Source organism: Cherax quadricarinatus, chromosome 10, assembly GCF_038502225.1.
Source record: "Cherax quadricarinatus isolate ZL_2023a chromosome 10, ASM3850222v1, whole genome shotgun sequence".
Taxonomy (NCBI): Eukaryota; Metazoa; Arthropoda; class Malacostraca; order Decapoda; family Parastacidae; genus Cherax; species Cherax quadricarinatus.
The window spans coordinates 644,915-654,914 of NC_091301.1; positions in this window are offsets into that span (position 1 = coordinate 644,915).

The window sequence follows — 10,000 nt, forward strand, 5'->3', positions numbered from 1 at the left end:
GGTATCTTGGAGGGCATGTAGAGAGTATCTGGGAGGGCACGTAGAGGGTATCTTGGAGGGGATATAGAGGGTATCTGGGAGGGCATGTAGAGGGTATCTTGGAGGGCATGTAGAGGGTATCATGGAGGGCATGTAGAGGGTATCTGGGAGGGCATCTTGGAGGACACGTAGGGGGTATCTTGGAGGGCACGTAGAGGGTATCTTGGATGGCATGTAGAGGGTATCTGGGAGGGCATGTAGAGGGTATCTGGGAGGGCATGTAGAGGGTATCTGGGAGGGCATGTAGAGGGTATCTTGGAGGGCATGTAGAGGGTATCATGGAGGGCATGTAGAGGGTATCTGGGAGGGCATGTAGAGGGCATCTTGGAGGACACGTAGGGGGTATCTTTGAGGGCACGTAGAGGGTATCTTGGATGGCATGTAGAGGGTATCTGGGAGGGCATGTAGAGGGTATCTGGGAGGGCATGTAGAGGGTATCTGGGAGGGCATGTAGAGGGTATCTTGGAGCGCACGTAGAGGGTATCTTGGATGGCATGTAGAGGGTATCTGGGAGGGCATGTAGAGGGTATCTTGGAGGGCATGTAGAGGGTATTTTGGAGGGCATGTAGAGGGTATCTGGGAGGGCATGTAGAGGGTATCTGGGAGGGCATGTAGAGGGTATCTGGGAGGGCATGTAGAGGGTATCTGGGAGGGCATGTAGATGGTATCTGGGAGGGCATGTAGAGGGTATCTTGGAGGGCATGTAGAGGGTATCTGGGAGAGCATGTAGAGGGTATCTGGTAGGGCATATATAGGGTATCTGGGAGGGCATGTAGAGGGTATCTGGGAGGGCATGTAGAGGGTATCTGGGAGGGCATGTAGAGGGTATCTTGGAGGTCATGTAGAGGGTATCTTGGAGGGCATGTAGAGGGTATCTTGGAGGGCATGTAGAGGGTATCTGAGGGCATGTAGAGGGTATCTGGGAGGGCATGTAGAGGGTATCTGGGAGGGCATGTGGTGGGTATCTGGCAGGGCATGTAGAGGGTGTCTGGGAGGGCATGTAGAGGGTATCTGGGAGGGCATGTAGAGGGTATCTGGGAGGGCTTGTAGAGGATATCTTGGAGGCCATGTAGAGGGTAGCTTGGAGGGCATGTAGAGGGTATCTGCGAGGGCATGTAGAGGGTATCTGGGAGGGCATGTAGTGGGTATCTGGGAGGGCATGTAGTGGGTATCTGGGAGGGCATGTAGAGGGTATCTTGGAGGGCATGTAGAGGGTATCTGGGAGGGCATGTAGAGGGTATCTTGGAGGGCATGTAGAGGGTATCTGGGAGGGCATGTAGAGGGTATCTGGGAGGGCATGTTGAGGGTATCTGGGAAGGCATGTTGAGGATATCTGGGAGGGTTGGGACTTTTCTAAACTTCGTATAACTAACAATAAACAAACAGGGATGTCATATCCATAATAATGATAATAATAATATTAATAATAATATTAATAATAATAATAATAATAATAATAATAATAATAATTATTATTATTATTATTATTACTATTATTATAAGACAAAAGACAGCCATTATACCCCAAGACGGGCAAAATGTCGGCGGTGTCGATCTGGCTATACATTTCTTGGCTTAACTGCTCTGACTTACATTTTATTAGTATTTTACTTAACAAAGAGCAAGTTTTAAAGAGAGAAGGGTTAAAGAGAGGAAAAAAGAAAGTTAGATAGGGAAGAGAAAAAGAGAGGAGAGGAGAGAGGAGAGGAGAATAACAACCCCCATATGGTCAGCTCAGAGGATTATCTCTGAGGACTGACAGATTAAGAAGACTTAACACTGCTCTACGTGTCCCTTTTAAATCCTCGTATTATTTGTGATTTCATTTCATATTAATAATTTTTAACTATGTTATCTTATAAATAATAAGTTTAATAAAAATGAAGGAGCCATGAATTTATTTGCTTTTTAGGGCATACATATATATACATATATATTATACATATATATATATATATATATATATATATATATATATATATATATATATATATATATATATATATATATATATATATATAATATTCAGTTTCCAATGTTTGTTTGCCCACAAGAGCGTATTTTATTCAATTTCAAAAAGTTGAGCGTAGTAAATTTAAGTGTCAAGATATGAAGGCCACGCAACATAGATAGGTACTTTGGTACCTGCAAATATTGTGTGAGTGACTGCTTTCGTACCTAAGGTGGATATCCATTTCTTACTAAGTAAGGAAGTAGCAGGTCCAGGTACCTGGAGCAGGTAGGACTTTCTCCAGTCTTACGCAAGAAGCTTCGGTTATGCCTCTAAGTCGGGTATCCGTATCATCCAGGTATTGTGTAAGTGAATGCACCAGTGACTTTAAGTTGGGTGTCCGCAGGCTGTCGTCTTGGTATTGTCCTGGGGTTTTCCTCGGTGCCCTCTTTGTGTATATCCTGATGAGTAGAAAAATCTTCTTAATGTGTGTTTACTGAGAAACACAGTGCATTTACACGTGGAGGGATGATTAACTCTTTATATATACGCTATAGAGTTCAATTTAACCCCCCTCTTGGATTACAGTATTCTTGAAGGGCGGTGAGCACGTTGCACGCAGCCTTAATATTCCTCTGTTTAGTCGATATATTTTAAACCCAATTAACCGACCAGCCTCTCGGCAGCCTAATCTTGGTGTCCGTAGCGTCGGAGCTTTGTGTCGGGTGGTGTCTTGTTCCTTGTAAGGAGGTATCAGTTTCTCTGTGGTATTCTTGTGTATGACTGTGTAGGGCGTGTGGTGAGCTGAGCCTACCATCCCCCGCTGTTACCACGTCAACACGTTGTTATCTCTTCACCTGGGGAACACGTTGTCACCCACACACCTGGGCAGCGAAGGAAATCCAAGATGTAATGACGAAGAATGTAAATTTTCCTTCTTTTATGGGTTCTAGGACAAGGACTCTCCAAGTGACAAACTCTCCGTGTTACAAAGATTACAAACATTCGCACCTACGAGCATATGTTTGCTATGCTAACAAATTACTTCTTAATTGAAACACCTGATGTTAAGAAGGTTTCTCGCTGAGGAACCTTCTTAACATCAGGAGATGTGCAGCTATTGAGTGAGACACGTGCAGCAGTTGAGTGTCTTTATTGCTGAAACGTTTCGCCCACGCGGTAGTCTTCTTCAGTCAAGTATAAAGGATTGTAGACAGCAGAAGTCTGACTACCCTAAACTATTTCTCCAAGGTTGATAGACTGATTACACGCATAGTATGTGACTTCTGCTGCCTGCAATCCTTTTTCTGTATCTGACTGAAGAAACCTAGGCGAAGCGTTTCAACAATAAAGATAGCCAACTGTTGTACATGTATCTTATACATCCAGTTGTCGGGGTATAGCTGTTGATTTTAAGACCGTTTGGTGTATTATATATTATCCAACCATCTGTTGCTTGTTTTGAAAAGCTAGAGTACAGAGATACGCTGAATGTGTACTGAAAGTTGATTGGGATTTATTCTAGATAGGCTGGACGACATAAGTCTTAGCTCCAAGATATTTTTATACCTTGCACCTTTATACCTAGCAAAACCAAAATTGCCCTCTCAGTAATCCAGGACCAGAATCTAACAAAAATTATGGCAATTGTCCCTCTAAATATTTCTACATATGCTCCTTTAAAATTTGGAGAACAATTTTATCAGCAAAGAGCGCTGGAGATTTTTCATAAAATCGATATTTAATGAGGAATAAGACAGCACAAACATTTTCCAAGGATTAGTGGTAGTTTTTTTATAGACTGGTTAAAGAATCATTGACTTTAAATGAAAAGATGCAACTCCTGTGGTGAATCAGTTGCAAGAGTGCAAATGTTATATGTATAGTTTAACGATGTTACTCTCAGAAAGGTCATGTGATCGGACGTACTATGATGCTGACCAAATAAAACATACCACTGGCATTTTTCAGTCTTACTTGTTTTAAGCCTATCAACAACACCTGGGCTATTAACACCACACTTCATTTGTACCCTAATATCAAAAACATGTTTATCTCTGAAATAGACATTACTGTAAATGTTTAGTGTGATTACACAGAAATATACGCCTTTTGTTGTGTATACTCAGTGGTTTTTCGTTAGTATCCAGATACAAAACACTTCCAGGTGTGTTTATGATATATATGTTGCCAATTGTTGCTGTAATAGTTGAGAGTAAAATAAGATTCAGGTAGACGACCTGCGGTTAAAACCATCTTCCGCAGCTATGAGTTTTCTTCTTAATCCTGGATGAACGACGCTTCCTCGGTTTCCAGTACTGCACGTGACTGGCCAACTGGAAACCATTTATTACAAACTTTCCGTTGGAGAGTTGAAAGAGAGTGATCGCTCTCTGGAAAATCAGGGTTCTATGTTTATCCCAGACTTATAATTATGATGAAAATCAATTTGGCGAATATTGCGAGAGTGTAAGCTGAAGCCATAAGAGTTTTAAGAACGTTGCAAGAACAAAAGTGTAGTGAACACAGGTTCTTGACACTAACGTACCCTGGAGGGCCTCAGTGGTAGACCCAAATATATATGATAAATTATGAGTGGTCATTATATGATAAAGACTCGCGTCAACTCATCCTATCTTCTATTTGTTTTCCTCTCTTTGTTTCAAACTGAAGGTTTCCTGTAAGGAAAACAAGCTACCGAAATGCAATCCACATTTACTAACTTGGAAGCATAAATCTTTTAGGTAAGGTCAAGTGCTCACTTGACTGTAAGAATGAGGTCTTAAGAGCGGTCTCGTGTTAACTTGAGCAGCAACACAGTGGGAAGTGTCCCTGACACAAGGCTGACCAACCTACTGGGATAAGCAGGTATCAGTTTCTGTCGGTATTGTCCTCTTGTGTGTAGCGTTAAATGTGGCACACGGTCTTCTGAGGCTTGTTATAGTAACACAATGGGCAGCTGAGTCCGGGGGTGGAGGAAGACGGATAGGCTGGGGAGGAAAGAGAAGATTGAGAAAGAGGAAGATAAGAACGAACATTGAATAGAAACATTACGAGGGAAGAGGTACGCTCAAAGAGCCGTCCTGGTTTGAGTTACGACTTGAGTATCACACTGCCTGGCTCCTTCCATGAACATGGATGGGATTGTAAATACTAATAATCTTTAAAGATGTTTGAGGAAAATGTTTCCTCGATAATTCGTTCAGTGCAATACTCTGGGCCAGTAACAGACATAACACTGGGCTGCCTTCTGATGCAGCTTTAATAAAGGTTTGGTGATTATCCAATACAGAAGTTAGTTGCATTCCATCTTCGGCTGTCAGCTGATACCACATCATGGAAAATAGTAAGTCTCGTCAAGATTAGTCCATTAAAGAAAAATTCCATATTCATTATATCGTTTTCGTGTTATGTAATGTGTTTACGAGACTTTGCAACCAGGATGATGGTTGAGGCACTTGGTAGAATGAATTTCCCTTTAGCTGTGGATCAGGCAGTTAATTTCATAGACGAGTCCCATTGACTCCTCTGATTTCACTAGTTTGAGCTCCGGTAACGGGAGTCATTCTGTACTTATTTGTGAACGACCAAGTAGTAGGTATATGTTAACAACTCGCTAATAAATTTGCTGGTGATTTCCGCAATTGCTGCGTACAAGATGAATGGTAGGTAAAAAGAAAAAAGCCCCTGTTTTAGGACGCCCTCCGAAGGGACTTCGCTCTCCCTGAACAGCAGAGTCGTAGTCTAGCTATATTTACACGATAAGAAATATGGTCGGGACGGCTGTCATTACTGCGACTCATTTCACTGCACTGAATCATTCTTGAAATCTAAATTTAATGCTTCCTTATCTCCAGGGTAGTAAATGATATATGTCCTTGCCGCGTGTGTGTGTGTAATTCCCGATATACTGATAATTGAGTATCAAAAGCTTTATCAGTATCAACAGCATGTAAACCATTATCACACTAAACATGTGGTCGACCCCATTACCGCGCTTAAATTTACGAAAACAAAATTATTGCTGTCAACAGCATGACAGAAAATTTTTAACTGGCTCCAATGTACGCATTTATCTACTTCTCCGAGGCTATGGTTCCCACTACAGGTGGAACCCATCTATATTTAATAAAATATAACATTAATGTATTGAAATTAAATCATAAGTTACATAATTTTTGGTATTGTTATTTATGAAGTAGTGTATTCGGAATGTTATCACTCAGTTCGTAACGAACGAATGTTTATTCATTACAACTTGCATTATATATAAACTCAAGTAATAAATAAACATTCGTCCATTATAACTTAGCTTCAGTTTTGTATTATATGGTTATAATGGGTATGAGACAGTAAGGTCGGTCAGTGCCGCTCGTACAATCCATAAATAACCTACATTTATGACATATAACTTGCGACGACGTTTCGTTCCGTCCTGGACCGTTGTTTAAATCACAGAAGTGATAGTTGTAAAATCATCGTAATGTAGACACTGTAGCTGAGTGGCTACAGCTCCGGACCTGCTATTTACGTGGACTACGATTCGAATCTCCGTCCAGTCTTCTGTACATTCAGCCACGGAGGTTAAAAGTAGAATGATTTAACAACCAGCACTTCTGTGACATGAGGTGAAACATTAATGTCATAGATGGTGGCAACTGATGCAACATGTTACAGAAGTTCTGATTGTAAAATAATCCTATTTACAACCTCTGTAGCTGAATGGATTGTTTCTATACCACAGAATTACGGAGTAAGAAGTGTTATTATACCTAAGTTCGTTACAGAGCCAAGCGCTATGGTTGTATTACCATCCCCCACCATCTTTCCTGTGATATTCTGGGCTGCAGATCCTGTTGGCAGGTAAAAATATACCAGTGAATGCACCTCGTTCGGTTCTTTGGTTGTGGTGTGAGTAGTAGTTGTTTATCATGTCACTGTTTATCAATTTTCAAATTCAAACTATACCTTCAGGTACCTTCATTATGTACTTTCATTGCGCATTTTTGCATTTAAACATATACATTATGCTCGAAAAATGTATGGGATATGTTGAAAACGCTGTTAATTCCACACACACACAAAATACAAAATATGTAAGCGGTATAACAAATATTATTCCTATATTTATCTGAATCTCCGTCTCTCATATTTTTCCTAGTTATAAAATCAACCATTCTCCTCATTGTCCCTCGCCCCATTACTCATGCAACCCCGTTAATTACACAAGAGCAAAAGATAAACAGGATTATATAAACAAAACACTTGTCACTATAGAAAAAAAAACGTTTCCCCGAGAACATTTTTCAGATTGAGCCCCAACTGTACAAACACTGCCGTCTGGGGGACAACGTCTGCTGTGTTGCGGTAAGGGATGGAAATATACTTGTCGAGTTATGTCTAGCTGTTAGTTCACACGGTATAAAACTACGGAATTAAACCCTGAGGAAGTGTGGCTCACGATGTCCATATTTTATCATTATTACATTATATTCATGGAGAATTAACAAACTTTATGGAAAAAGCATGACCTACATAACCTAAATCAGCGTAAATTTTGACAGGGAACATCATGCTAATTTTTATACAAAACAGGAGAGGACCACCTCATAGAACAAAAGGAAAATGTGAAAAAATTGGGGCATAATAATGTCAGTTGACCTAGTATTTAGTGATAACAATAGGTAAATGCTGCTAAAGCCAGGAAAATGACAGGGAGGATAATGAGAACTTTCAAAACAATAGAACTTTTGCTAATGGTGACACTATTCAAATCACTTGAGCTCTCTTGCTTAGACTACATTGTACTGATGACGGATCCGTTCAAGGAATGAGAAATACCAGTTAGAACAGATAGGGAGGTTTACAGCCGGCACAGAGCCAATAAAGCATTTAAACTACTGGGAATACTTTGAAGTAGTGGAAATATTCTCTCGGAAGCAGAGGAGAGAGAAATACCCGAAAATATATATGTACTTGAAAGGTACTTGATGGCCTAGTCGAAGATCTACGAGAGAATATTATGACAACATCCGCGGTCATCAGCATTTCAGTTTTTACTGACTGTGACGTCTGAAATATTGCTGAAACAAGTAAAGAAGCTTTTAAAAGGAAACTGGCTATCTACCTCATCCACGTGCTAGATCAACCAGGCTGTGCTTGATATTTGGGCCAGCGGGGCTACCAACAGCAATACCCCTGGTTGACTGGGCAATCGACATAAAGACTGGTCACAGGCGAAGCTGCGAGAGTAGGAAAACTCTCGAAACTGGTCACAGATATACCGCTTTCTCGCCTTTCCTCTGCCCTTTCTTCTACCCTCTTCATTTTCCCTTCTCAAATGTATGTGATAGTGAGGGGGGCGAAGGTGTCATGTTTATGGGGACCAGGTGCGTCTCCCCTTGCTAACTCCCCCGCCCACTCACGTGTACCTCCAGCACCCTTTACCCACCCAATTGTACCTCCCCAGCGCGCCCACTAGCCCATATGTGCCCCTGACCACGCCCACCCATCAATGGGTACCCTAGCACGCCCACCCATATGCACCTCTCAACACGTTAACCCACCCAGGTGTCATCCCCAGTCACTTCTAACAGCCATGATAACACGGGTCGTGCACACTATGGCGTCAAGATGCCGACAGTTGGTGAAAAAGACACGACTGATGAAGGCCTTTATCTAAACAAGGTTTCGCCCAATATTGGGTGAAAAGTTGTACAAATAAAGGACTCCGCTACACCGTATATATTTTTTAACAAATCGAGTCGCTTTTTTAAGCAGCTAACACTTGTTTTTTAAGATCTTGTCTCGGGAGCCGAGTTAACGTGGATCGCCAATCCTTTCATGAGTGAATATAACGCCATGATGACTCTAAACTACATTAACTTAAATATTTGTTAAATCCTTTCGGTCTTACATATGTACAACTTCATGTAACAATGAACTGGTTTATATGTAACTTATGATAATGCAAAGTTAAACTAAAATACATATAACATTCTCTGCCTCCTCCCTTATTTATCAGCAGTTGACAGTTAGCACACACTCCTCCCAGCTTATTCTATTCACCTGTTAGTCCTCAGTACGAGCCCAGCCAACACCTGCGTCGGCTACGTCCTTTCATATGTAAATAGGAACATTCAACATAATGCCATTCTTTGCTCCCGTTAGGCTCAAGATTTCGAATGAATGCCTAGAATTATCGCCCTTATGTATACTAGGGTACTCAATCAAAATTTTCCTCTCTATTGACTTGGATGTTTGTGCGAGTTTGAGGCAAGAGTCAGGGTGCTATAAGGTCGAATAACGCGTAGAATAATATTGATACAATAGCCATAGGACATTATGTTGGTTAGCATCCCTTAATTCTCTAGAAAACACATGGGTATGAATTGTGAAATATTTGACGGCTATTTATGTTCTGGTAATGTGAAAATAATGTCCGTTATTGACACAAAATAAAAATCCCTGCAGAGTTTATGATGAGAAGATGGCGCGATCAAAGTTGTTTTGAAAATTTTCATATAGGCATAAAATCATTCAGGCATTTCAAAAACTTCTAAGTGCCATTTAACCAGAATACCAAACAAGTACCGTAACATTTACGAAGGGATTCAGGGAAAGCGGTTAGTTTTCCCTGAATATATACGTGTATATATATATATATATATATATATATATATATATATATATATATATATATATATATATATATATATATATAAAATCTAATTATAGATACAATTTTTTATGAGGTCGTGTTAAATATTTTACATAAGTAATCTCACACACCCAACATTATAGATCAGTTATCTATTACGCACCGAAAATGCGCACCAGAACATTAAATTATGTAAAAGTTTGGCCTCAAAAATAGTATGTGTCTTGCTAAGTGATGAATACAGAGATAACCCGTCAGTGTATAGCCGCTCTTATCTTCAAGGCCTCACCTCTTGCGCAAACTTTGTTTTTGGTTTAATAATCATTGTTGTGTCTAGTCACTGAATAATA